Source organism: Bos javanicus, chromosome 9 (assembly GCF_032452875.1).
Source record: "Bos javanicus breed banteng chromosome 9, ARS-OSU_banteng_1.0, whole genome shotgun sequence".
Taxonomy (NCBI): domain Eukaryota; kingdom Metazoa; phylum Chordata; class Mammalia; order Artiodactyla; family Bovidae; genus Bos; species Bos javanicus.
In genome coordinates, this window is record NC_083876.1 from 72,496,991 (window position 1) to 72,524,946 (window position 27,956).

Sequence of the window (27,956 nt, forward strand, 5' to 3'; positions counted from 1 at the left end):
ATACAATGCATGGACAGCATCTCCTTGCGATGCAGGCATGGAGAGTCAGACTGCCCTTTGAGGAGTGTAGGATGTTAAGTGTGTCAATCAGAGACCATCTGTTCTGTTCACCTGCCTCGCTGCCTTCAGTGTTGCTTCTGAAATACAGAGTGTGTTGCCTAAAGCAGCTGCTCAGTCCATCCCAGAAAAGCAGACCTGGTGCAATGCAGAGCCCCAGCTGTTCAGATGTCTTCCCTCCATCTGTCAGAGAATCAGAGCAGTAGACCCTGTGGAACTCAGGGGCTCACCCCATGCAAACATGGGTGTTTTCAAAGGGAAGCAGTAAAGTAAGATGAATTGACAGATGAAAACCTGGGTTGAATCCCAGTGGATCACTTCAACACATATTTTCTCATCAATATGATGAGATGTACATGACCCATATATAGGTCCCTTCCAGACCTATTAATAAAACTCTGCAATGTATTGCCTATAACATTCTTGAAATATACATATCAGGCTCATCTCAGCTGTGGCTTTACAAACTGCTGGCTTCAAACAACACAGCTCACACTTCTTCACTCTGCCATGATGAAATAATCATGAAATAACAGTGAGAAATTACCCCTGATGACAACTTGGTTAACTAACTACTTAGTATTCTAATTAAATAAGAAAAATCTTTGATAACTCTTGTGACCTTGGTAGACTGTTAAGTGAATTGGATCCCAGGGAGGGCTGGCAAGATCAAGTTTCTGGTTGCTTGCTTTTAAACATTCATAGGCACCTGTAGTCTGTGTGTGTGTTTAGAGAGTCACTTAAATAGGGAATAAACGATGTGTAGGAACAAAACTGTTTGCTGAATAGACTGTATTCTTTACCCCAAATCAAACTGACTATCATCAGGGTATTATTGGAAACTATTTTTTCAGTACAAAAATGTCAGGTTGGGTCTTTTAATTTCTCTCAGTGCCCCTGGTCACTACGCACAGAAGAGAAAAGTGAGTTTAGTGACAGATTGGCTTTGTCTACTGGTTTGTGTCCCGTTGCTGAATTTCTTCTTCTAATTGATTTTCTTTTGAGGTGTTTTTTTGTTGTGTTCTGTTTTTAAATTTAGGAGTTATCATTCACTAAATATAGTTGTAGATTATGCACTGAATATGTTTTTTAAAAAATTCTCTGAGTGAATAACCAGTGAATGCCCCTAAACATTCATCTTCAAAAGCACAATATTGATCCTAATGAACATAAACATTAGAATACATCAATTGAGGGAATGCATAGATTATCTATTGATTAAAAAAACTATCTTGGAACTCTAAGACTGGCATTAAATAGGACTATCCATTTATCTTATGGGTCAGTGTTTTTTCAAAATTTTTGACCATGATCCACAATATGTATTTTTTACTATGATCCAGTATATATGTCCGACTCTGTGCGACCCCATAGACGGCAGCCCACCAGGCTCCCCCATCCCTGGGATTCTCCAGGCAAGAACACTGGAGTGGGTTGCCATTTCCTTCTCCAATGCATGAAAGTGAAAAGTGAAAGTGAAGTCACTCAGTCGTGTCAGACCCTCAGTGACCCCATGGACTGCAGCCTTTCAGGCTCCTCCATCCATGGGATTTTCCAGGCAAGAGTACTGGAGTGGGGTGCCGTTGCCTTCTCTAGACATGACTGAAGCGACTTAGCAGCAGCAGCACCAGTATATATGTGTGCATCTGAAGAAAAGTTTTACTAACATATTTTTCTTACTATGTGTGATGTGCTCAGATATTTTAAACAGTCTCTTTTATTATTTTTTAAAATTATGGCTATAATTCACTAAATTGATTCATGATCCACTAATGGGTAGTGACTTATAGTTTGAAAAAGTGTTTGAAGCTAATATACTATCAATATATACTGTATATATAAAACAAATATCAACAAGCCATGTTATAATGAAGCAGCTCTACAGTGAATATTTGCTTAAAATTAGCAACAATATGGATCGCTTTTCATAGTTATTGATGGAGGCTTAGGCCAGGAGCTACTAGTTGCTTCCTGCAAAGACCCATCAGTATCCATGTTTCTCTGTTTCTCAGGCAGTTAGGTGTGATCATATGACTGAATTTTTGCCAGGGATATGAGTGGAGGTGATTGTGTTTTTTCTAGTCCTGCCTTTATAAACCTCCCCACAAAAATCCCTGGCCCTCTTCCCACAGATGCTGCCGGCTGAGTAGAGAACTCTGGTGATTCTCAGGAGGGAGAGTCCACCTCCAGTCCATTTGTGCTGCAATGTAAGTAAGCAATTCTTTGTTATGATAAATCAATGAAATTTCAAAGTTTTATAGTAGTTTGCTTATCCTGAGCAAATTGTTCAGTTCAGTTCAGTTCAGGTCAGTCGCTCAGTCGTGTCTGACTCTTTGCAACCCCATGAATCGCAGCACGCCAGGCCTCCCTGTCCATCACCAACTCCTGGAGTTCACTCAAACTCACGTCCATCGAGTCGGTGATGCCATCCAGCCATCTCATCCTCTGTCGTCCCCTTCTCCTTCTGCCCCCAATCCCTCCCAGCATCAGAGTCTTTTCCAATGAGTCAACTCTTCGCATGAGATGGCCAAAGTACTGGAGTTTCAGCTTTAGCATCAGTCCTTCCAAAGAACACCCAGGACTGATCTCCTTTAGGATGGACTGGTTAGTCTCCTTCAAAAATCTGTTGTGTTGTATTTGCCTCCACTTCATCTTCCTTCAATCCATTTGTCATAGTGTAGCTTCAGTGGCCTTCCCATATAAACTAATCATGTCAAGTCTATCTGCCTCATGCCTAAGAGATTCCAACGGCTTCAGATTGCCTTCAGGATAAAGCCCAAACTCCTTAATGTGGCCCTCAAGACTTCATCTGGTTTTGGCCCACCTATCTTTCTGGTTTCATCTCTCACCTTGTTTACCATCTCTTATCATCTCTCCCCTTACTCTACTCATTTTGATTACATAGGCTTTTTCTCAATTGTTTCTACTCATTCTCTCTCTGGCCACAGGGCTTTTGCATATCCTATTCCTTCTGCCTAGAATATAGGTCGATAACGTGTTGCCTGTGAAGATGCAGATAATAAATATTTCAGACTTTGCAAATCATATAATTTCTTTCCCAACTACTGAAATCTGCCATCTTATCCAAAGGCAGCTGCAGACACTGAGTAAATGAGTGGGCATGGCTATCAGCTGATCAAATATATATTTATAAATATATGTGATGAACTGGATTTGCCCCATGGCCTTTAATTTGCTTACCCTTGGCCCAGAATGTTCTTTCTACCCTTTTTCCTAATGAACAGCCCTATATACCCTTTATCTCTTCCCCAAGTGAAACTTCACTGATACCCCTAAGTCAAAACCTCTTATTATATGGTCTCATAATTCCATATATTAATACCTTTATGATACTTATTACACTGGAAATACTACACTGCCCATTAGTGGTCAGAAGGAGTTTACAAGCCTCTTGCTTATTCATCATTATTCATTCACTGCTATTCACTCATTGTTATGTGTAATAAATGAGCACCTGTGATTTGTCACCTTGTACATAAGACAGAGTAAAAAAGGTCATTGTTCTAGCCTCTGTGATTTAAGATAATAGATTCACCCATTTGTTGAGTTGACAAATTGCAAGGAGAATTCCAAGGTATGTAAGACATGAAGTCATTACTTTGGTTATGGGGATGGTTGTTTTCCTATCTGAAAAATAAAAATGAAATCCTCAAAACTGAAAGCAATAAAAATAGTGCTTTGGGGGGATTTCCCTGGTGGTCCAGTGGCTAAAAACTCCATACTCCTAATGCAGGAGCCCAGGTTTGGGGCCTGGTTGGGGAAGTAGATCCCACATGCTGCAGCTAAGACCCTGTGCAGCCAAAATAAATAAATAAATATTTTTTAAAAGTAGTGCTTTTGGCACCTTGAGTATAATAGTCTTACAGGTGTAGTCATTTGATTTGCAGGATTGTTGTTGTTTACCTGCTAAGTCATATCCGACTCTTTTGCGATCCCATGGACTGTAGCCCACCAGGCTCCTCTGTCCATGGGATGCTCCCGGCAAGAATATTGGAGTGAGTTGCCATTTCCTTCTCCAGGGGATCTTTCCAACCCAGGAATCGAACTTGTGTCTCTTGCATCGGCAAAGGATTCTTTACCAGTGAGCCACCTGGGATGCTATTGATTGAATATTGAATGTACTGCCGACCCAACCACTAATTTTCTCCTTTCCATGTGCTGGTCAACCTGGGCAAGTTTTGTAGTTTTCTTTTTGGCTTTCTAAGCCTAAAATATCTAGAGACTACCTGTCAGACTTGAGAAGCTGCTGCGCCAACAGAATTGGAATCGGGTACCACACTGCCCACATCAACTTTGGTCAGAAACAGATGGGTTCATCCAGCCCTCTTGATTCCTTATGTTACATGGTAGCTCTTTTCTGCAAAGAAGACCCAGAGAAAAGAAAATACTGTATCAGTGAATGCAGACATAGAAACTAGACTTTCCAGATGATTCTGGGTGTTGCTGACTACGTGTATAAGTTTATATGGAAAGAGGCTAAGAATATCTTGAGCAAGACTTGACATTATTGCTCATACTTCAGTTTAAGAGGGAAGCTGTTGCCAAGCACAGACTAGGTCAGGCACTGGTAAGCTTTACGCCCGGCTCTGATGGATTTCAGCAGGCTAGAAGTGAAAGTTGTTTTCAAAGCAGAGTCACTTTAAATCAAATACAAAAAATCACGTGTTCCTCCTCGCCTCCCCCTCAACCAGCTGCATCTGGTCCATAGATTTGTTTGGTTTGGCTTTCATAGTGTTTAAATAAAACCCCAAACTGGATTTGTTGATATGGGAGATTTCGTATAAAAATCTAGATTTCTGGCATCTGGGAAATCTGGCAGCTCTGGGTGGTATTCCCATGTGGGACGGTGGCTGGATGCTGTGAGGCTCAGAAGAGTCATGGACTTGCCAAGACCTTGTCCCTGACTGACCACCTTCATTCACTCATGCCACAAGAAGTTTGTGTTTTCCCTTGCCAGATAGAAAATAGGCTCAGGGGCATAGAAATATTTTGGTGTTTTAAAGAAAACAGCTGTTATTAATCCCACTGTGTTACTTGGATATTTGTATATCACTTTGTATTTTTATAAGTATCTTCCCCTCAAAGAACTCAAAAGACTATCCAAAGGTTGAAGAGTTAAAAACCCATGGACCATTCCTGGTCCAGTGGACTAGATGTCCTGAAAGATGGCTGAGTTTAGGAAAATACCTGGTTGGAAGGGCTGCAGAAGGACTGCACCTAAAAGGCACCCTCTTCATACCAAGAGTCTCTCCGTAGGCTTTTCAAGGACTCTGAGAAGGTGAGTCAGTGAGGATAGACGTTCTCATTTTGTCTACGAGGTTAGACAGATGCGCAGAAGTGTCCCCTTCAGCCCACAGGGACTTGTTAGGAACCTGGCCACCGGGCGGGTCTTATGCCAGCAGACATAGCTTAGAACATGAAACTTAAAGGATAAGTCACAACTCACCAAATGAATAAGGACTTTAGAAGCAAGCAAGTCAGCAGGAACAAAGTGAGCACAAGCTTAGAAACATTAATAATAATATTGGGTGTTGGAGGAATCATGAGAAATTTCCATTTTCCTCAATTGTGTCCCCTGTAATACAGGAGCATTTATGCCAGTTACACTGTTGACTAGAGCCCTTTTAGAGCCTGCTACTCAAAGACTGGTCCATGGACCAGTGGCGTCATTACCCAGGAGCTTGTTAGTAACAGTATTTCAGAAACTATTCTGGAGCCACTGAGTCAGGTGCCCAGAAGATTCACATACACACTAAAATTTGAAAAACATGTCTTACGAGAGTAATGAAGTTTGGGATCAGATAATAATAGAGGGATTTTTCTTTCTTTTTTCCCCCTCCTTTGCTTTAGAGCTCATCTGGCCATGAAGCTAAATACACTTGAAACCTCAAAACAATGGAAATAATGCCCAATATGTCAAGATGGGTGGTATGGAGGCCCAGAATAAATAGTAGAATTACTATTATTTCATTTTTAAGAAGCTATTTTTTTTTTCTAAATAAATTGAGATTCAGTTAACTCATCATTTTTTAAAATCATGTAGATAGTAGATATAACCAAGATCAGGTAGAAATAAATAGTCTCTTTAAAACAATGAATCCCAGTCTTGCTCTTTGGATTCAAACACTAATAAAAGGAATACAGATTATTGAGTTATTTATTACATTCATGAGCTTACTTAAATTCCAGTTTATGGCAGGAAGCTATATAAAAATATTCTTACTTTTTTTCATTTAATGAGTACTGGAGATGATAGATTGGCCTCTATGTGAGATAAAGGTATCATTATTGAATGCACACTATATGTCTAGCCCTTCACATAGTTCATAAAGTCTCCACAACAGGCATGAACCAGCCTTAATTTATAAATGAGAAACTGAAGATCATAAACATTAAGTTGCTTATGTAAGGTCAGAGGATTATTGTTTTGCAGTTAAGATCTAAACACACACTTGAATCTGAGTCCTGCATTATTTTCCTTTCCCTCCAAGGTACCCTGGACTGAACTGAAGATTTTTTTACTTCTCTCTTACCTAGCAAGTTTTCCTTTGATCTTGACCATCAGAATGGAAAAACTTTTTTCTTTTTTTTTCCTTAACTTGATTTCATCTTTCCTATTTCCAACCATTGGTCTTCCCTGGTGCATCAGTGGTAAAGAACCTGCCTGCAAATACGGGAGATATGGGTTCTAGTCCTGAGTCCGGAAGATCCCCTGGAGAAGGAAATGGCAACCCACTCTAGTATTCTTGCCTGGGAAATCCCATGGACAGAGGAGCCTGACAGGCTATAGTCCATGGGGTTGCAAAGAGTCAGACACAACTTAGGGACTGTGCACACACAGTTACAACCGTTAAAACAAACAGAAATACTAGCTGTATTTCTAGTGATTTTTTTTTCTTGATTATAGAATCAAGTGGTAAAATTTGGAAAATATGGAAGAACACAGTGAACAAATGAATACCACTCATAATCCTATCACTCAAAGATAACCCTACCACTCAGAAATAACCACTATTCACATATTATATGCTTCCATTGACAATGAATATATATAGCTCATTAAAAATAGACTCATGCTATGTAACTATTTTATAACAAATGTTTCCTCATGTCAATGGATATTGTTTCTACAATATACTTTGCAAGGTTCCCTAATATCCTACACATAGATATAACAATGTAAAGTGAAGGCCACATTCTAAGTACCTCGGCAATGTTATCTCACACAAAATTTAGTAAGTGGTTTTATTATCTTCACTTTATATGAGAAATGGGGGGCCCACAGAAATAGTGTGGTGTTATTTGATTTGGATTCCATGTCTTTCAATGACAGGGTTAGGACTGGAACTCTCAGAGTCTAGATTTAGAGCAACATCCGTAGTCCCTTTACTCAGTAAGTCTCACTGGAGCTTCAGGAGTCCTTTTAAGAATAGCAGATAGATTTTCATTAAATTCTTCAATGTAGCATAGCCATAGTCCATTTTTATGGACCAGTGTCATGGTTCGTTTTTTTTGCTTAATCCTTTCATCTCCTTCACAGCTTATATTTGTTTATAGTAGTAATTATCTTTGTCATCAATTGAGACTGTGTGTAGATGTGTGCCCTATCCCACATCCTGACAAATTCAATAAATGGTAGAGAAAAATAATTGTTATATACATATATCTTTTAATTTTCTCCCCTTCTTTCCCCTCTTCTCTCCTCCTCTTCTCTCCTCTTCTCCTTCCTTTCTTCCTCTCTTTCCCCCATTCTTTATTTCTTTGCTAGGTTTTAGTTATTTGGTTTTATTCACCAGGATCAAGCTACCCTTAAATACATACAGTATTTTATGAGAAAAAAGAAGCCTGCTTTCATCATTCCAAATGAAACCTTCGGGCATTTCAAGTAATACATGTTACAGCTTTGAAGAATAAAGATATTGAATGGTGAGAATTTAAAAATATCGAAGGGACTTTCAGATGGCAATTTTATAATCTGAAACTTTAAAAAACAAAACTTGGAAACTTAAAAAGCAAAATTGTATAATCTGAGTTGTCTCTTTACACATTTATGAAATTTTGTGGAAAAGCAAATCTTTATATGAAAGGAGAACTTGGAAATTTTAAAATATGAGTTGTTATTTTGTTTCCCAGAGCTAATACAGGAACCGTAAACCACAAGTGAAACTGCTGGATGACACTAAGAGTAGTAATAATGTTCATTTTCTGATGTCAGAAAGATGGAAAAAGGAAGTACACACTTCTGCAATTGAATTGAACTAAAGCAATTCAATGATGCCGGCTTTGGTTGAAATGATGAGTCTGGCCACTAACAGAGTTTCCTTACAAGCAGGCCATGGCCAGAAGGAGATCAACAGACAAGATGCCAAAATCATCAGCAGGACCTGCCATTGGATTCCTTTGAATCTTTTCTGTGAGTGCTGGTATTAATCACTGAACTTATACACAGGAATGCCATAATTACCATAAATTTATCTCACTTTGCTTCACTGAGACTATTTTACTAATGAATGATTGAAAAAATAAAAACAAGAAAATGGTAAAGAGCAAAAGATTTGGCATGGTTTGAATCCCAGCTCTGCAATGTACTTGGTTTTTTTGCCAACTCTGGATCCCTACCTTCATCTTCTGGAAAAATCACCTTCTTTTTCCCTTAGGGAACTCCTCTTTTCTTATGTTGTGTCAATAATCAAGATGTCTGCCCTCCTCTTGAAAAATGGTAAGTCATGTTACCCAAGCCTTACCCAAGGCATGTTACCAATCAGATTCAACTTCCCAGAAATTAGGTCATGTCCAAAGGAGGTGAGCAGAATAGATCATCTCTATGGTGGTTTTCCTGAAGGAAGTGATCTGTTAGTTCCTGCTACCTAGATGTTGGAAATTTTTATGTTTCTTATTCTTCCAATGAGCCAGTTATTTGTTCTCCCTTGATTCTGTGAGGTACTCCATGCTCTTCCAGTATGTTTCAGTTTTACTTAAGTTAACCAGAATCTGTTTTTCTTGGATTCAACAAAGAACTTCAATAGTCTAAACAAATTAAGTAAGTCATAACTTTAATCTCCATACACTTCAGCAAATGTAAAATATCTAGTTCAACCCAAAGCTAAATCTATTACTACAGATTTATAATAATGACCTCAACATACTTGACAATACTAAAAAATATTTTGATAACTGTGGAATATTTACATCATCTTCTTAGAACTTACTTCGTATGTAAAATTTTGAAAACTGGGACTTCCTTGCAAGTTCAGTGGTTAAAACTCTGTGCTTCCAATGCAGGGGATTTGTGTTTGATCTCTGGTTCGGGGACTAAGATCCCACATGCCTGGTGGCTCAGCCAGGGAAAAAAAAAGAAAGAAAGAAAAAAAGAGAGAGAGAAGAAAAGAATGCCTGTATGTAGGACTTGTGAAGATTAAACGAGAACATGCCTGGAAAATGTCTAGCACAGCACCTCTTAGAGTAAGTGATCTCTATCTATTGGTTTAGTGGAATACTGATCTGGTATTCAGTTTTAATAAATAGATTTTATCTGAAAAAAAAAGGACCCAGTTTCTATAAAAGCATCTAATCAATATTTTCACCGTGCAAGTGAGCAGTTTTAATTTCCCTTAGAAATTTATTGTGGTGGTGGTGGTGAAGTAGCTAAGTCGTGTCCTTCTCTTGTGACCCCATGGACTGTAGCCTGCCAGCCTCCTCTGTTCATGGGATTTTCAAGCAGGAATACTGGAGTGGGTTGCCATTTTCTTCTCCAGGAATTTTCCTGACCCAGGGATCGAACTCAGGTCTCCGGCACTGCAAGCGGTCTTCTGCATTGAAAGCGGTCTTCTGCATTGCAGTTGGATTCTTTACCAATTTTGCTTTAAATAATGAAGCGATCTAGTAAGGAGGTATTTTCAGATGTATGTCAACTGAGGGAATAATTAATTTAGTCTTCGATGTATATGTATGTTAACATAGATGTGTATTTGGTTACATAATAGAGCCAACTTGACTTGTTCTTAAGATTTTGTAGAATATAGATGTACAGAGAATTAAAACCAAATCCGGGATATCCTCAGCTATGTATTCTAATAGACTCATGTACCTGAACCTTTAGGCTTATACAACAGTAATCTCATTCTAGTTGGCATTTGGCATAGAAAATCTTTAGTTAAAGCTTCTTCTGCTGAAGCTGAAGTTTAAGAGTGTTAGGTCATTTTTTTATGTTACCACAGTTTTCAAAATTTTACTCATTATGGGGAAAGCACATCAGCAACTGCTTTTCCCAAGAGCCTTGCCAATGAACTGACATTACAAAAGCCATTTAGCCTGCTCTGATGAGGCAGTCCAATTCTGCTAGCAGAATGAGAGGAGGAAGGTGTTGTGAAAGGCACTTATCCAACAACCATTCCTCTTTGATAGCCAACAGAATCCTAATTTCATTCAGATTCCTAAATCTCAAGGCAGGTGGTGATCTCCAGCAAATGAGTCTCATGCATCTTAGCCATCATGGTAATTTGGTTCCTGTTTGCCCGTAGTTGGTCTAGTGTTTTGCATGTGACCAACTTCTGGCTGAAAAGGTGTAAGGGAATCTGTTGAGAGAAGGAGCTTCTAGAAAAGAGTTTTTTCCTGGTTAAAAAATGTAGAGACTTGTGAAAAGCCTTTTGACCTTTAAACCTTTCTTCTTGTCTTGAAAGTAGCTAAGTGAGGATGACTTCCTTGTAGCTATATCCATTTTCCTGTAACCATGAAGTGATGAGATAACTGGGTAAAAAGCCAATATACTAAAAATGGCAGAGTGGGAATATAAAAAGAGCCTGAACACTTGATGTCATTTTTAGCCTCTGCTCCTAAAATGGAACCCAGAACTGTGTACCCCTGGACAACTTGTTAACTGAGATCATTGAATGTCTTCCTTACTTTTCTTTTACTTGTAGCTGAAAGCATTTCTAAGGGCATTCACACTTATATACCTTTTCTAAACCCCTTAGTTTTAAACGCTTTATATCACCAGCCAAAAGGATCATTGTCTGACAATAGAGAGAAAAGACCCTGGAAATTCCTGCATTTTTATCTCTCAAAAATGAGCTAGAAATTCTGTTCAGTGTTTTACTAGCAGATATCTCGGGAGTGGGGGGGAGTAAAGGAGAGTGGGGGGTTTTTGTATTTGCTACAACTGTCAGAGTAAGTACCTTCCAGTATAGCAAGTTTAGTTTGCTAGACAATCTTACAATAAAGGATTATGAATGGGACCTGTAAGGAAAATTCTCAGTTGTCCTGTCTTGGAGAGAATTTTAGAATCAGGATAAAAGAAATCAGTTACTGATAACCTGGAATGCAAAGCATTCTTCAGTATCTACAGAAATTAGGAGTGGGGTATTCGTTTGCATAGAAAGTAGCAAAACTTTGAAAACATGTCGGATATTAAAAAATAAAAATAAGAGAGCAATGTTGTATTACTATAGGGACAACTGTAGCCTCTTGAACCCCATGGCCTATTTTTCACAGATAGAGAATTCTAGAAGCTGTCATCACAAAGACTGCTGTGCTCTTGAAGATGCCCTGCAGGTTTTCAATGTTAAGGCAATTTCCTGAATGGATAATGTGCCTGAGAAGAAACTTCTGAAGGAAAAAACTTGTTTTTTCAGTTAGCAGAGTGACTTTCAAACGTTTTTTTAAACCATGACTCACAATAAGATATGAGCTTCCCAGGTGGCTCAGTAGTTAAGAATCTGTCTGCGAAGCAGGAGATGCAGGAGATACGGATCTGATCTCTGGGTTGGGAGGATCCTCTGGAGGAGGAAATGCAACCCACTCCAGTATTCTTGCCTGGAGAATCCCATGGACAGAGGAAGCCCGGTGGGCTACAGTCCATGGGATCACAAAGAGTTGGACATGACAGAGATATACATTTTACATGTCTAGTATAAAGCATATATGTGTATGAACACATACCCGACTGAAATCAGTTCAGTCACTCAGTTATGTCTGACTCTTTGCGACCCCATGGACTACAGCACGTCCATCACCAACTCCCAGAGCTTACTCAAACTCATGTCCATTGAGTCAGTGATGCCATCCAACCATCTAATCCTCTGTCATCCCCTTCTCCTTCGGCCTTCAATCTTTCCCAGCATCAGGGGCTTCCAATGAGTCAGTTATTTACATCAGGTGGCCAAAGTATTGGAGCTTCAGCTTCAGCATCAGTCCTTCCAATGAATATTCAGGACTGATTTAGGATGGACTGGCTGGATCTCCTTGCAGTCCAAGAGACTTTCAAGAATCTTTTCCAGCACCATGACTGAAATAAGTTTCATGAAAAGATACTTGTTCTTTTATTGTGTGATGTCTTCTCAGATATTCCAGTCTAGTCATTCTGTTTTCCTTTCCATTTTTTAAAAGGGGTGTTTTTAACCTACTAAACTGATTTCACCACCTGCTAACGGGTTACCACTTGCAGTTTGTAAAAGCACTGAGTCAAGATAGTTTCTGTAGCAAGTTACGGCTCATATGAGTTCAACAGGTTTGAGCAATGTGGAAACTTGTCTTACAGAGCAGAAATCCCAGAGACAGGGAGGACTTCAGAGCTGCTTGTCATCAGTCGCCAGGTCTGATCTGTCTTTGTCTCTGATCTGACTTCTACAGTGCCGTCTTCAATCTTAGGCTGCCTTCCTTGCCGGCTTAATAAAGTGGGTGTGTTAGACATTTTCAGTTATTCCGTCAGATCTACCCTCTGCCTTTCTCTGTCTGCCCTGGGCCCTGCAAGACCCAGCTGTATGGATTACATGAGCGGGCACCCTTATCTGCTGACTTCTGCCTGGATTCCACCAGTTGAAAGACCCTTCAGGAAACTGAACATAGAGAATGAAACTGAGGTATTTGCTTACTTATCTGTGAGGTCAACGTGTACTAATCACATTCTTTCACCCAGGTAATTAAAATACCCTAAATCAAAGAGCACTGAGACAGATTGTTCCATACTGCCTCCGGCTTCAGCTTCTAGAAATTCTCTCGATGATGGTATGGGTTTTGAAGTCAAGATGGAATTCCCTGGGGCCCTGGCCTCGGAGGTTAGGTTGACAGTGGCCACTCATCCCAGTTATTTCACCAGCATCTCCCCTGGACTTTTCCAAACTCAGCCATGGCTGTTTTGACTGTGCTCACTATCTTTGTCCTTCTCTGCCACTGTCACACCTCCTTGTTCTTCACATCTCTCCACACTCTCCCATGAACCTTTTCTCCTTCCTCTTTCCAAAGCTTTTACTTGTGTCAGTTGAGTGACAGTCACAGTAACTTCTGGGACTGTGACGCCGTCCTACAGGCTTTATATCATTTTGTGAAGTAGGCAAAGGTTTAGAGCAGTTGTTTGTGTTCTGAGGGCCTTCTCTGGTGGCTCGGATGGTAAAGAACCTGCCTTCAGTACGGGACACCTGGGTTCAATCCCTGAGTTGAGAAGTTCCCTGGAGAAGGGAAAGGCTACCCACTCCAGTATTCTTGCCTGGACAATTCCATGGACAGAGGAGCCTTGCAATCTATAGTCTGTGGGGTCTCAAAGAGTTGGACATGACTGAGTGACTTTCACTTGTGTTCTGAGAGCATCTAAGTGAATTTCTCTAACCCCAAAGTCAGCTAATGAAGGAGGAAGTATTTGAGGTACATGGTACAATTGGAAGGCCTATCAGAAGACCTAGGGAATTAGGAAGTATTTGGGGAAAATATTGAATTCCACATTTAAAAACAAAGACATTTAACATCTGCCCAAGTTCTCTCTCATTCCATTTCTTTCTTTTCTTTCCTTTTCTCCCTTGCTTCCTTTCTTCCTCCCTTCCCTTCTCCTCTTACTTCCTCCCTCCCTCTTTCTTTCTTTCATCTAGCCACCCATCTATCCATCCAACCACCCATCCATCCCCAACCTACCTACTTATTACATTTATACATTTGTTAGTCACACCTATGTACTTACGTATCACTAGGTAACAGCTGCTAGACAACTGCAGTTCTTTGTTTTTACCTAGAGAGCAAATTTCAAGGAAGTGAACTTGTTTCTTTTTTTAAGAAACAGTCTTAAAATTACCTTCTGAGTTGCTTAGTGTAGGGAGAGTAAAAATCGGTGTTGCTTGTGGAATGCTGGGTCCTTGGGGCAAGCACCCGCCCTGAATCTGGGCTATGTCACCTCCTCCTAGTGTCCCTGAGGCCTCTTCTTGGGTCTGGTTCACTGGTGGGCCATGGGTGGTGACTTCTCTGGAAAGTTATTTCATAACATGTTTGCACATTGTTTTGGAGTAAAGGTTGCCAGAGACTGAGGTGTTGGTTTCCATTGTATTTACCCTTCTAGGAGGAGACTTTGTAGTAAAGATGTTTTTCTAAGGAAATTTTTCACCTTGGGGATGGATCAACGTTTTGGTAAGTAATTAGATTGTACAAATTTAGTATATCACCTTTAAGAAAAAGTATACAATGGTGGTTATGAATTAAATATTTATTTTGAATTTTTAAAAAATCTCAACAAATTGCACTTTAAAAATATATCATATACCATAAACATCACATAATCCAGAAAAACAATGTAATATTTACAATTAATGAATTGCTTTGGCACACCTCTTTAATATTATCTTATATTATGGCTATGTACTCCTGACTTTTCTCTTCATGTGATAATAGCTTTTAAAAATAATTTTTCATGAAGAAAATAGAAAGTAATTCAGTCTGCTACTATGTTTGATTGAAATTTATTTCTTATTATTGATGATTGGTATGAATCAGACACTCAACTTCTCACAGAAGTTTTCTGTAATATTGTTAAATATTTGTGTTTTATAGAAGGAATTCTGATTAATTCTATTCTCATAACTATTACAAAAAAAGCAAAGAAATATGTTTCATTTACTTTTTTATGCATGTTCTTTTTTTGAATTTTCATATGAATTTTATTTTTTTTTTTCCTCTTTTTTTAAGCTTTAAATTTCTTATTTTTTTGAATTGGGGTATAATTTATTAACAAATATTGTGATAGTTTCAGGTGAACAGTGAAGCGGCTCAGTCATACATATGGCTGAGTTTCAAGCATGTTCTTGACAGGAGAGAATTTCCAATTTGATTAGATGTCATGAGAAATAAATATTCCACTTAAGATTTTAAATGTCTTGCTGATTGGAGAATTTTCCATAGACTAATTTTTGGTTTCACATGTTTCAAAAACCTTTTCTCCTGCATTGTTGGTACACTCTGATGCTAAGTGCCATAGGCAACATTCATATACTGACACAACTCCTGGGCCCCATCGTTTAAAAAAATTTTTTTTAAAGTATAGCTGATTTACAATGTTTCAGGTGTACAGCAAAGTGATTCAGTTATACGTACACATACATATTATACCTATATACCTATATTCTTTTTCTCATGAAAATTAGTGGTCATTTTTATTTCTCTTAATAGTTAACTTTGTCCAAGAAGAATTTTCCTTTTATGTTTCCTTCAGAAAAGCAATAACAATAATATCAGAATAATCACCATGCAATAGAGTTGAATGTGTGAGACAGACTTTATATATTACTGCATTCAATCCTCAACTTCTACTGAGGCGGATGGTATCATAACTTTCTTACCAAACTCAACAACAACTACTTGCTCAGGACCACAAACTTGTAAGTGAGAAAGCTTTTGAAACCTGGTCCATTTATCCCCAACACTCATGTTCTTTCCTTTCAATGTTCTTGCCCTTCGGATTTAGATCAGATGGGTGTACAAAGGTATCCAAGGGAACAGAGTCTTCTTAGCCTCTCTCTAAGGAACTGGACAACACTTGTAATCGGGGCCTTGAACCAATAATTCTAACTCAGTGTGAGTCTCTTTTTGTTCGTCCCACATCATTCTTGGCCCTCATGGTCTGGTCTGGGATGTGATGCTAGACCTTGCTTATCATCTTCATAAGGTTGAAGTTCTCTGTCTTTCTGACTGAGATGCTGGGCCTGTTTTACTTCCTGTGACCTTTGTCTGTGTTCAATATCAGCATCATTTTTTCCCATGATGATGAGGGTGGGGGAGCAGGAGGGCACAATAGTGTGAGTGCCAAACTTGAAACAAGATTCTCATCTCCAGGTCCGTGGTTCCAAACTCTACACGACAGCTCCCTGGGTCATCCCAAGAAATTCACAGAGACGCCAAGGAATGATGCAAACTTCTGAGGAAAACAGTGACACTCAACATCTACCAAATAGCACGTGAACCAATGGCTCAAGGGAGTTCACGGCTTCAAAATGAGATCACATTACACTTCTTTTGATGACGTATCTGTGCAAAGCTCTTTTTAAAAAATTGTTGAGCTAAAAGGAATTTTATCTGATTCTAAGATTTCAGAAGCTGTGTAGGACCCAACAAGTAGGCACACACATCCTATCAGTAAGTAGTTGTGACTGTTTAAGAAGGAAATAGTGATTATTTCTCCTCTCAAATTATGCTTTTTTCCCCCTAAACATCTAGTGCATTGTTAGGACATAAGGACTTACTCTGTTGTTTGGACCTACCTACTTAATAAATAGAACTTAATAAGGTATTTTTCTGGGCTCAGGCATGTCAGGAAGAAATTACTGAGACACTAACAAGCTCCATGAACAGATACTTGGGAACCTCTATTCTTGTTTCCTTTTTTAATTTTCTTATTTAACCCATTATTTACTTTATTTTGAATACATTTAGAAAATATGATTTTACATCAGTGGCCAACTGGATTTGCTAATTCATGAGACCCGAGTTACACAGATATATTGACTTCATCACAGGATACAGCTAGGCTACTCCTCGTCCCCACCAGGGGCAGACCTATTGCCATAAGACATAGAACAGATGAGGACATATGTATTTTTCAGATAGGTTGTCTCACAAAAAAGCAGGCAAGAGAAAAAAAAGAGTCTGAAGGTGAGAAAGTTCAGTTTCATCAAATAAGTCACTTGATCCGCCTGCTTAGGGAGGAGAGGGAGGAAGTAGGAAGAAAAATCAGAAATAGTCCTGGTGGCACTCTCTCTCTGTGGAAACCTGAATCAAGGGAAATGGAAATTCTTCCTGCCTACCGGGAAGGAAGGAGGGTTCACACATTGTAAAATGTGTGATCGGGAGGCTGGACATTGAAAAACAAATACATCTCTGTTGTAAGACACAAAGCTAGTTGCAAATAAATTGTCATTTCTTTACTAGTGAGTTTGAAGCATTTTTCATGTTATCAAATTGCTTTAGCTCTTACATAAATTGTCTTTTCATGATAAGTATATTTTTTAAAGGTCATCAAGATTTTACCGTCTGGAAAAGGAATATTTGTGATATGTCTGGGCAGGGAACAGAGTAGAGAAAGAGCTACAGGTGAGGACAGGGAAAATATTTTATCAGTTCCTAGCATTATCACCCATGATGAAATCATTTTCTTTTAAGTTCTCTGTATTCTTGAGATAGTTGGAATTGTTTTCCCCTGCAAATACCTTCATGCCCTCACCCCCCTCTCTTTCAGGCAAACCTGAACCGCAGATAAACTTCCACGCTGGCTTTGCCTGACGACACTGGGGAGATGGCCCTGCTGAGAAAATGCAGCAACCAGCAGAACTGGAATCACTGCACATTCATAATCACAGCCCTCAGCACAGCCCTGCAAACCTGCTCAGCTTCTCCAGAAAGCTTGCTCTCATTCTCTGCAACTTCATGCCTTTTCCCTTCTCTAAGGAGGAGACGCACACTCCCACACACCCTCCACCCACTCTCAGTGATGAATCATGTATAAGGCTGTGGCGAGAAAGCTGAAAACATCAGTGAAGAAGCACTGTTGACCCCCACCACCAAATGCACACACTGCCTGTGTTTACACCTGAAGACAAACCGGTATAAACTTCCTCCCTGATGAAAAGGGAGCAACAGCTCATCTTGTGTCAAAAATTGATCACAGGTACCCTGAAGGCCATAGCTACCTCCTTCCCTGCCTCTTTGTTCCCTTCCTTCCTTCCTTCTTCTCCTCCTCCCTCTTCCAAATAACTTTTCTTCTCAGTAGGACAGTCCAGTAGAAGCTTCCTCACTACACAAGTCTCTACTCCAGCACACAGTTGACTCTGGGTATCCATGAATACGGAGGGCTGGCTGCACTACATCATTTTATTTGAGAGATCTGGGCATCCATGGATGGTCTCCATGGGGTCCAGGAACTGCTTCTCTTGGATACTGAAGGACAGCTGTGTAGACATCCTGCATTGCTCCCCAAACCCTCCCCTGCCCTGGCCTGCACCCCCTGCACCCTGCTGTGGCATTTCCATCAGAAGACAGTTGTCAAAGGGCTCTTCACACTTCCATCACCCTGTTAGGCTGACTGTATTTATTAGGAGTAGAGAAAGCTCCCTAGTGGGTTGAGAGGACTAAAGAAATGGCCAGAGGACTGCTTGTGTTGGAATCTTTGTATAGAGGCTCAGCAATCTCCATATTCAGTGAGTACTCCAGGTCACTCCCAGCTCCCAGGGTAAAAACAGAAATTCCTTTCTCTAATGGGTTGCAAGCAGCTTTAAAGTCGTCAAACGTTGGTGGTCACGAGGGGCTGGGGAGAGGGTAGGGGTTGGGCGGAATAGGGGATAACTGCTTAAAGTGTATGGAAGTTTTCTTTTGAGAAATGATGAGACTATTTTGGAACCAGAGGTGGCAATTGCATAACATTGTGAATGCACTAAATACCATGGAATTGTAAGTTTTACAATGCTAATTTTATATTATGTAAATTTCACCGAAATTTAAAACACTTACTGAGAAAAGAAAAAACAAACCTTATTTAATCCTCTCAAGCAGAAAATACTTAAAATATTTTTGATGGGCTGCTCATCAGGGAAAAAATTATAATAATTATGAGGGGGGTCTTTATATAGGTGAATAGTTTAGAAGAATTTTGATCAACAAAATGTTGGATCACAAGGATTCAATAATATAAACTTTATTTGTATGAAACATGGCCCGGTGTCTATTATTTATCTTCATTGGGACCCTGGGGAGGAAGATAAAATAATATTTTGAGATATTATGGAAAAGTCTCTTTTATTATACCCTATTATCCAATTTGGAAACTGCTATTTGCATGAGACACTAAATATTAAAAATGCTGTACAAGTAGATTATATAAAACATGGGGAAAAGGGCTATAATTATTCAGTAATTTTCAGAATATTTCAGCTTCAGTTTCATGCCACCTCATTTTAAGACAGAGGAGAACAGCTCGCTGGGGACTAATTTGCATTGATAACACGCTGTGCCTTAATGGACCCTCTGCAAAAGCCAAGACTATAAGCGGGATCAATAGTGCATAGTCTTTACTAAGGCTTTTTAATGCATTTAACCGCATTAATAAGCTTTCTGAGCTTTGATCATTATTGCTCCTTAGAGTATTAATAAGAAACACAGAATTGCATATTGTATTCCCATTAAATAAGTAAATTCATATTAGGAATCATTATGAAAACTAATTATCTAGGAAAAGCAAAGCCATGCTACTGGCTGGGAAATCCTGACATTATATTCCAAAATATGAAAATACCCTTCCTTCCTGGAGCATCTTTCCCCAAGCAATGTCTGAGTGTGTTTCCCTAATCCACGTCTTCTCTTTTGCTTTTCTGCATGAGGGTGAGAAGAAGCCTCTGCCTGCATAGACTTGATCTGCCTGGCTTGGGAGGGGCCCACAGGGCTGGGAGGGAAGTCGGTATAGAGTTGAACCCTGAGTGCTCCAAGTTGTAGCTACTGTGGATTGGATTGTCCGCTGTGTGTGTGCGTGTGTTCAGCTGTCTGACTCTTGACGACCCCACGGACTGTAGCTCGCCAGGCTCCTCTGTTCATGGAATTTTCCAGGCAAGAATACTGGAGTGGGTTGCCGTTTCCTACTCCAAGGGATCTTCCCAACCCAGAGATGGAACCCGAGTGTCCTGTGGCTTCTGTATTGGCAGGTGGATTCCTTACCACTGCACCACTGGGGAAGGACATTCCCTGTGTACTGGGCACTTTTCATCTGTTACCTTGTTCATGCCTCACAAAGAGCAATCCTCACTTCACAAACAAGAAAAAACCCACACATCTAGAAAGTGGGAGCTATGTTTTCAAGCCTGGGTGGGCAAAACTATTAAATCCTTTCTCCTCTCTGAGATACTCACCCTTCTCTGCTGGGAATTAGCAAAAAGAAAAATCCTTTTCTTGCTCCAGACAGATGGGAATGAAGAGTAACTCGGAAGCAAATGAAACCCTACCTTTCTGAGGCATCGGATGGGTCTGTGGTCAATTATCCCGGAGGACCTGAGAAGTGAAAGAATTTCCTTAGAAAAGTGCATTGTTGAACTTGAAAAGAGGATTACAGTCATTAAATTAGCTCCTTGACACCTCTGGGAAAAGGTAAATATCATTATAGTTTTTTCATTTAGAGAAACACTAGTGCAGAAATATCGAAGAAATTTCTCCCATTGTCAGAGAGGTGGGAGTGAGGGGTAGATGGAAGCCAGGTTTAAACTGACTTCTCAGATTTCTTACTCTAATTACTACACTATATTTTCAAACATTAAAATGTCTCTCAAGCTTTTGGCAAGAAGTTTTAAAACATCAAAATTCAATTCTCTGCCAATTACCAGCCTTTTAATTTAGGAGTACCTAATTGAGTTTTCTGATTTTAAGGTACTTATGGGCTAGAAACTCATATGCTATATTTGAGCCCAAAGCTGAATTTTTATAGGCAAGTTATAACCTTTCTAATAGACTTTGAACTGCAGTGACTGATCCTTGCAGGTATAACTGTAATGAGCTTTCAGCTCTTGTTTGAGTGCATTTTCCACCTGAATTCGAATCTATAATGAATCATGAGCTGATTTCCAAGCTGCCGTCTCAGGAGGACAGCTGGGTGAAAAGGTCAGGGAGAACTGGTCTTTGTTTAAAGTGGTGCCAGCAAAAATATCTCATTTAAAATCTGCTGGAAGTTGGCACTTTCATTTTTTCACCTTTATCTCAGTGCCTGCACTCTGATGAGCAGAGCAGAAGAGAAGCAAAATTTTGTTAATATAATTGGGCATTAGGATCTAAGAAACCTCAGAAAGCAAAGAGGAAGTCTATTACATTTGAAATATTAGATTTTATGTCAGATACTGTGGGCATGTGTTTGAACTAGTATGATTTGATATATAGCCAAGGGACACTTACATATCAATTAGGATGGTGATGAGTCATGTCCAAGTTCAAGGAATATGTATTCCTATGACTAAGCTTCATCCAAATGTTTCTACAAGGAAGAAACTGCTTTCTTATAGTACATCTTGGTACAAAGATGTAACCACCCAAAATATTTACTTCAAAACAACATGTTTTAATCTTTCTAGTTTTACTGTGGTGATTGGAGAGATAAAACTACTACATTTAAATGAAGCTCCATGTCTTACATGTAGTCAAGGCTATGTAAATATTTGCTGAGTTAAAGAATGAAAATATAAATGAATAATAAAGTGTGACAGAATCAACCAAGTTCCTTCTGTGTCATGCCGGCTTTTAAATGGGGATTTTTCTTCTTTTTTAAAATTGAAATATAGTTGATTTACAATGCTTCAGGTGTACAGCAAAATGATCCAATTATATATATATGTGTGTGTATATACATATGTTGAGAGGTGTATACATGTATTTATATCTTTTTCAGATTCTTTTTTCATTGGCCACCACAGGCAGCTTATGGGATTTTAATTCTCCTGACCCAGAATCAGACCCAGGCCCCTGGCAAATAGGCCCCGAGTCCTAACTACTGGGGCACCAAGTCCTAATCACTGGACCACCAGGGACTTCTTTTTCACTATATTTTATTATAAGATATTGAATATAGTTTCCTGCCCTACATGTCCTTGCTGGTTATCTATTTTATATATAGTAGTGTATCTCTCTTAATCCTAAATTCCCAGTTTATCCCTCTCCCCTTTCCCCTTTGGTAACCCTGATTATTTTCTATGTCTTTGTAAAAGGAATTTTTAAATTGAGTCCAAAAAGCATTCTCAGGGTGAATATGACTGTATTACAGAAGCAATCCTCGGGCAAAGTAAGTTTTCTCGGAGAGAATTCCTGCATAGAGAATTAGAGTCTGTGGCTTTAGAATTTGGTTGGCAGAACCACTAAAGAATCCTGAGAATAAAGACAACCCATCTCTTAGCCTCTAGATAATCATGTGTGGATGTGTCTCCTCATTTCCAGATATGACTCTACGAGTGGAAAAAAGCCCCTTATATGAAGGAGCATTTTCTTCTACAAAAGCAGTTCAAATGCCAGGAATCCTTTTAAAAGGATTTCCTATGGATGGACGAAAGCGTCATAAAAGCTCTGGTTTCCTATATGATTGGGCCACTGTAAGGAATCATAGCTGCTTGAAAAGGCACTGAATTCCTAAATCAAACACATAAGGTGTAATAAAAACCACATCATGGGCTTTAAAATCAGAATTTTGGGGTTTGAATAAAAACACAATCACTGGTTATAACTTTTACTTGATCTATTTGAGCCTCAATTTCCTTCATGTGTAAAGTGAAGGTAATAAAATCTACTCTATAGAAAGGTGAAATAATACATGTAAAATGATCAGCACAATACCGTTCTCTTAGTATTTGGTTGATAAACGTAACCATCGACATTATTGAACAGATACATATCCTACCTTGAAATGTTCCTTATCTGCTCTACTTCTTCAGACAATCCCGCAATATTTATTGCGCAGCTACTATAAGCCAGAAGTGTGCTAGGTATCACACATACAGTGTTGATTAGACATACATGGCCCCCTGTTCTCATGGAGTTTACAGTCCAGGAGGAAAGAGGGACATTAAACCAGTAATCCCTAAGAAGAAAAATCAGAAAATGAAACTTTATTATGGGTTAACCAACAATCCAAGCTTTATTATTTTGAACAATTTTCAACCCTTTCCTTTCCTTGGTGCCTTTGTTTAAGCATGGGCTGTAGGGAATTTCAGAAGAAATGTATTATTATCCACTTCTCTAGCATTAATAATTTTTAAAGCCATGGACTTTAAGAAAGTTTAAAGTAGGCGATTCAATGTATTAACCACTATTTTTATTGCAAAGAACAGAATCTACTTCTGGGCTTCCCAGGTGGCTCAGTGGTAAAAATCCACCTACCAATTCAGGAGACTTGGGTTTGATCCCTGGATTGGGAATATCCCCTGAAGGAGGAAATGGCAACCCACTCCAGTAATTTTGCCTAGAAAATCCCATGGACAGAGCAGTCTGGACTACAGCCCCTGGGGTTACAAAGAGTTGGACACAACCAAGAGACTAAGCACTCACAGAATCAACTCTGGCTAGTGAAGCAGAATGATATTTACTGCAGAATATTGATACTAATTCCAAAATTGTTGGAAGATTCAAAGACACAATCTAGGCTGAGTTAAAAGGAATGAGACCCACGCCACATTATTGAACCAGGCCATTAAGTGTGGCTGTCCCCTCTCCACTGATCAGGAAGCTATCAAGTCAAGAAGTTGCCACCTCAGCTGCCAGGGGCAGATCCAGACTTCCCCATACCCACAAAATGAGCCCTCTGTACTCTGTCTTTCCTCTCATGTCACTCAGTTCTAAATCAAAGTCTTGTGTGAGTGCATCTAATTGGGGGCACCTACATCTCATATAGAACGGCACTGTAAACCATATTTGGAAAATGTGTGTTTAGCTTTTTTAGCTTCAGGACCCTTAAAGGGGCCTGAAAGTGTTAGTAGCTCCATTGTGTCTGACTCTTTGCGACCCCATGGACTACCCACTAGGCTCCTCTGCTCGTAAGATCTCCCAGGCAAGAATACTGGAGTGGATAGCCATTCCCTTCTCTAGGGGATTTTCCTGACCCAGGGATTGAACCTGGGTCTCCTGCATTGCAGGCAGGTCTTTTATCGTCTGAGCCACCAGGAAAGCCCTGAAAGACCTGGGGGTGGATATACAGTGAAGTGATCCACTATATGAAAGTGTTTGGCAGAGGCATGAGCATCAACTGAAAAAGAGTATCTCTTTATAAGAAGAGTGGATTCTATTTCCAACCACTTCATCGTCTGCATGCCTGTGGGGCCACCCTTTTTAACCATTTAGTACACTAATTCAGCTCAACCTATAACAGAGTAGATGTTAAGATCTTATAATTCTTTTAAATGACTAACCTGGGACAGGTTATTTATTAGGAGAATGATATCAGTGTTGTCTGGTGTTAGTTTCTTGGTGTACCATAGTTTCACTCTTGGTTTTGCCAGTGGCTAGTCAATGAGACTGGCATGTGAAACTGATGAAATGAATTGAGAAACGGAGTCTGACACATGTGACCAAACCAAATCCATCAACATCCTGGTCTGTTTACCAGAAATGAAAGCTGCTAAGAAGAGTGTAAAAAAGAAAAAGCAAAACAAAGCCAATTGTTCATCATAAGTTTAAAAACAATAAACTCTGTGTGTTGTGTGTGTGTAGATCAAATTAAAACAAAACAAATTAAAGCCAGAGAATAAGGGTACGCAGGTGCTAATAATGCTTTTAATGGACACTGACATTTCTTTTTTTCTTATGCTTTGAAATTTTTATTTTGTGTTAGAATACAGCTGATTAACAATGTGGTGATAGTCTTAGGTGATAGTTTCAGCTGTACATATACATGCATCGATTCTCTCCCAAACTCCCCTCCCGTCCAGCCTGGCACACAACACTGAGTAGAGTCCCATGTGCTTTACAGTAGGTCCTTGTTATCTATTTTAAATATAGCAGTGTGTGCAGCCAGCCATAAAGTCATCCTCTATGTCTGTGAGTCTTTCTGTTTTATTTAGGTTCCACATATAAGGGATGTCATACAATATTTCTCCTTCTCTGAAATACTGACATTTCAACTTCATATAATGTTGATGTTCAGGAGATAGTCTTCTTTTGATTTTTTTCCCCCAACAATTAAAAAAATAAAAACCATTCTTAGCTCATTGAACACACACAAGTGGTGGACCAGACTTGATCCTCAGGCCCTCATTTGTCAAACTCTGTTAGAAATCATTAGCGTTTCCACCCACTTAGTCTGAAGGTTCATGGATCCTGACAAATTAGAGAGGGAACCTATGGGGTTGCAGTGTGTTTGTTATTCTGTTCTCTTCTATGCAAACAAACGTTACATATAGATGATGCAACCACAAAGTTGGATGGTGACTGTGTTTAGATTGCAGACCAAGTGTCCATGGTAGGAATGCTGTGTGGATTCACATCTGGTAAGCAAAGTGGTGTGTCCACAGCTGACTCACCCAAATACTATCCCGTTTAATAGTTACATGTACAAGAGGACACAATGAAAACTCACTTTAAAAATATTTCTAACATGGAGAGGGTAGTAGCATTATTCATTAAGATGTTATGCCGTTGACTGATGGTTTGCATGAACTGTGAAATTGTTAGATCTACTTAAAACTTCACCAGTTATACATTTTTTCATAGTGAAGAGTGGAGAGAGATATTGCAGGCTCTGAGAGCAACAGAACAAAATTTCTCAGCTTTTTTCTTAGGACTTGAGTTGCTAAGCCTTAAAGATGCAAAGAACTAGGATTACTTATCTTTAGGAAGATAGTGCCTATTGGGCTTCTTTGCAAGGATAAGACTCTCCTGCAGTTATGTGCAAAATGCTGCAGATTTTGTTTTTTCTTTTCCAATGTTTCTGAATGGAGACCTTCATCAGAAGGACTTCCCTGTTGGCACAGTGGTAAAGAACCTGCCTGACAATGCAGGAGATGCAAGAGACATGGGTGTGGTCTCTGGGTTGGGAAGATCCCCTGGAGGAGGAAATGGCAACCCACTCCAGTATTCTTGCCTGGAAAATCCCATGGACAGAAGAGGTCTCCAGTCCATGGTATCGCAGAGTCAGACACAATTGAGCATGCACAAACATCTCATCAGAAGCATCTGTTATAGTACGGATGCCTGAGCCCCTCCTCACAAACCCTATTAAATCAGCAGGTTTGGGGTGGATCCCAGGATTCTAACTTTCAGTATTGAGAAGATTTTATTATGCCTGAGAGAAGCTTGAAGATCACTTGAGGTTTCTATTGCCCCAGAATAAAAAGGCCAGGGCTTTGCTTCTTGGGCAGACTACAGGACACAAGACTCTCTCCAGAGGCGGAGAACCCCAAAGCCTGAAGGGGTAGTGATCACTGAATGCATTTCAGGCCTTCCCCTTGGGGTCCTGCCTCCTTTCTGGCACTGCCAGCGGGAGCTCTGCTGATGACTGCCTGACTCTGCCACATTCTCTCCCTCACTTCTTGTTGCCTATGAAGGCCCTGCCCACTGCCCACCATCCCCACTTTCCATCTTCTCTGCCCTCTCTCTCTGCCCTTCAATAAATGCCAGGTTCCCCAGGTGTCAAGATGCTGTCTTTTGCTCTCAGCCCTACAAAAGTCATCGAGGCAAGAACATACCAGGAGCCTGGCTAACTTCTAGGAACAAGGCAAGGAGCAAACACAGAGAACAAAACACAGAGTAACATCTCAGCAAATTATCCAGTCATACACCAAAGCCTGAAAACCACAGTGTGGCATCAGTGTGAAAGATGATCAGCTGAATCAGAAAGCCAGCTGGCCAGCAAGTGGCTGGTGTGGATGGTGGTGATCAGGCCCCCCTGAAGATCAGGCCATTGGATTCACCCCCTCCCTGCAGCCAAGCTTTCAGTGGTCACCAGAAGAAATAGTTACCTTGGCTTTTAGAGGTGGTTGGTCCTATTTAAGACACAAGGTACTTAGAAAGCCTTGCTCAGACACACATGTCCTACCCACTGAGTCATTCAACATGCTTCTCAGGTCTTGGTCTTGATTTCCAGTTCTGGTAATTGGGCTTATGGCTATTTTAGACATCAAGCTGTCCCATTCCTCCAGGAAGCAAGACTGATTTGTGATCCCAGGGCCTCTGACTTTTCCAGGATCTGTTTCAGATTATGAGGTCATATCTAGCCCAATGGAAGCCATTTTTATAGAGTGGTTATTTAAATGAATCCACTCATGCATCTCATTTCCGAACCATTCTGTAGTTATAGATGCAGAATCATATTTTCACAGAATATTTTCATATAACAGAGTCAGGGAACATCATCACCACTACTGAGTCTCTAGTCTGTAGCCAGGCATTCAGATGACCATTACTCTGAGTCCTGGTAGGAAAGGGATGCCACAGTGCCACTGGGTAGTTTGAGGAGAGTTTAATGAACAAATGACTTATTAGGTGTGGGTGGAGTTTAAGGAAACCACGGAGGATGGTGTAGTTCCCTGAGATAGGGAAGAGTAGGACCCACTGCTCGAACTCACAGGATAGCTGTTTGGAGAAGGCTGTCTAATAGCAGCTGTGACTTCTGTATGGGAAATGCTGCTGCTGCTAAGTCGCTTCAGTCGTGTCTGACTCTGTGTGACCCCATAGACGGCAGCCCACCAGGCTCCCCCATCCCTGGGATTCTCCAGGCAAGAACACTGGAGTGGGTTGCCATTTCCTTCTCCAATGCATGAAAGTGAAAAGTGAAAGTGAAGTCACTCAGTTGTGTTTAACTCTTAGCGACCCCATGGACTGCAGCCTACCAGGCTCCTCCATCCATGGGATTTTCCAGGCAAGAGTACTGGAGTGGGGTGCCATTGTCTTCTCCGATATGGGAAATAGTCGACCCAAAACTACCCAACAGGGACGGAGCTGGGGGAGGTGATATCTGTCTTTCCCTCTCCTCCCTCATGTGGTCCTGAGCTAGTGTCTCCAGGGCCCAACCCCCAGGAAATCAAGTGACCATGGAGCTTGCGGATACAGTGCATGTGGACCAGCCTCCCAGGGCACTGCTCAAGCAATGCATGAATCTGGAGGGGCCTGTATAAGTTTTCAAGGGCCAC

General features: G+C 40.1%; 1 long non-coding RNA gene across 8 annotated transcripts; it reads left to right on the forward strand.

Moving 5' to 3' along the window:
• Positions 1-8,211: 8,211 nt before the first annotated feature.
• On the forward strand, positions 8,212-27,895 carry LOC133254049 (uncharacterized). Of its 8 annotated transcripts, none has more exons than XR_009738547.1 (9): positions 8,212-8,491; positions 9,361-9,540; positions 12,614-12,935; positions 14,396-14,463; positions 15,542-15,707; positions 16,162-16,461; positions 17,561-17,989; positions 20,266-20,451; positions 22,279-27,895. It is a non-coding gene; the product is annotated as an uncharacterized LOC133254049 (long non-coding RNA). The 8 variants fall into 8 exon arrangements; XR_009738546.1 differs by lacking the exon at positions 22,279-27,895 and adding an exon at positions 21,423-22,272; XR_009738542.1 differs by lacking the exon at positions 22,279-27,895 and having other exon boundaries at positions 8,215-8,491; positions 20,266-22,272.
• The last annotated feature ends 61 nt before the right edge of the window (positions 27,896-27,956 follow it).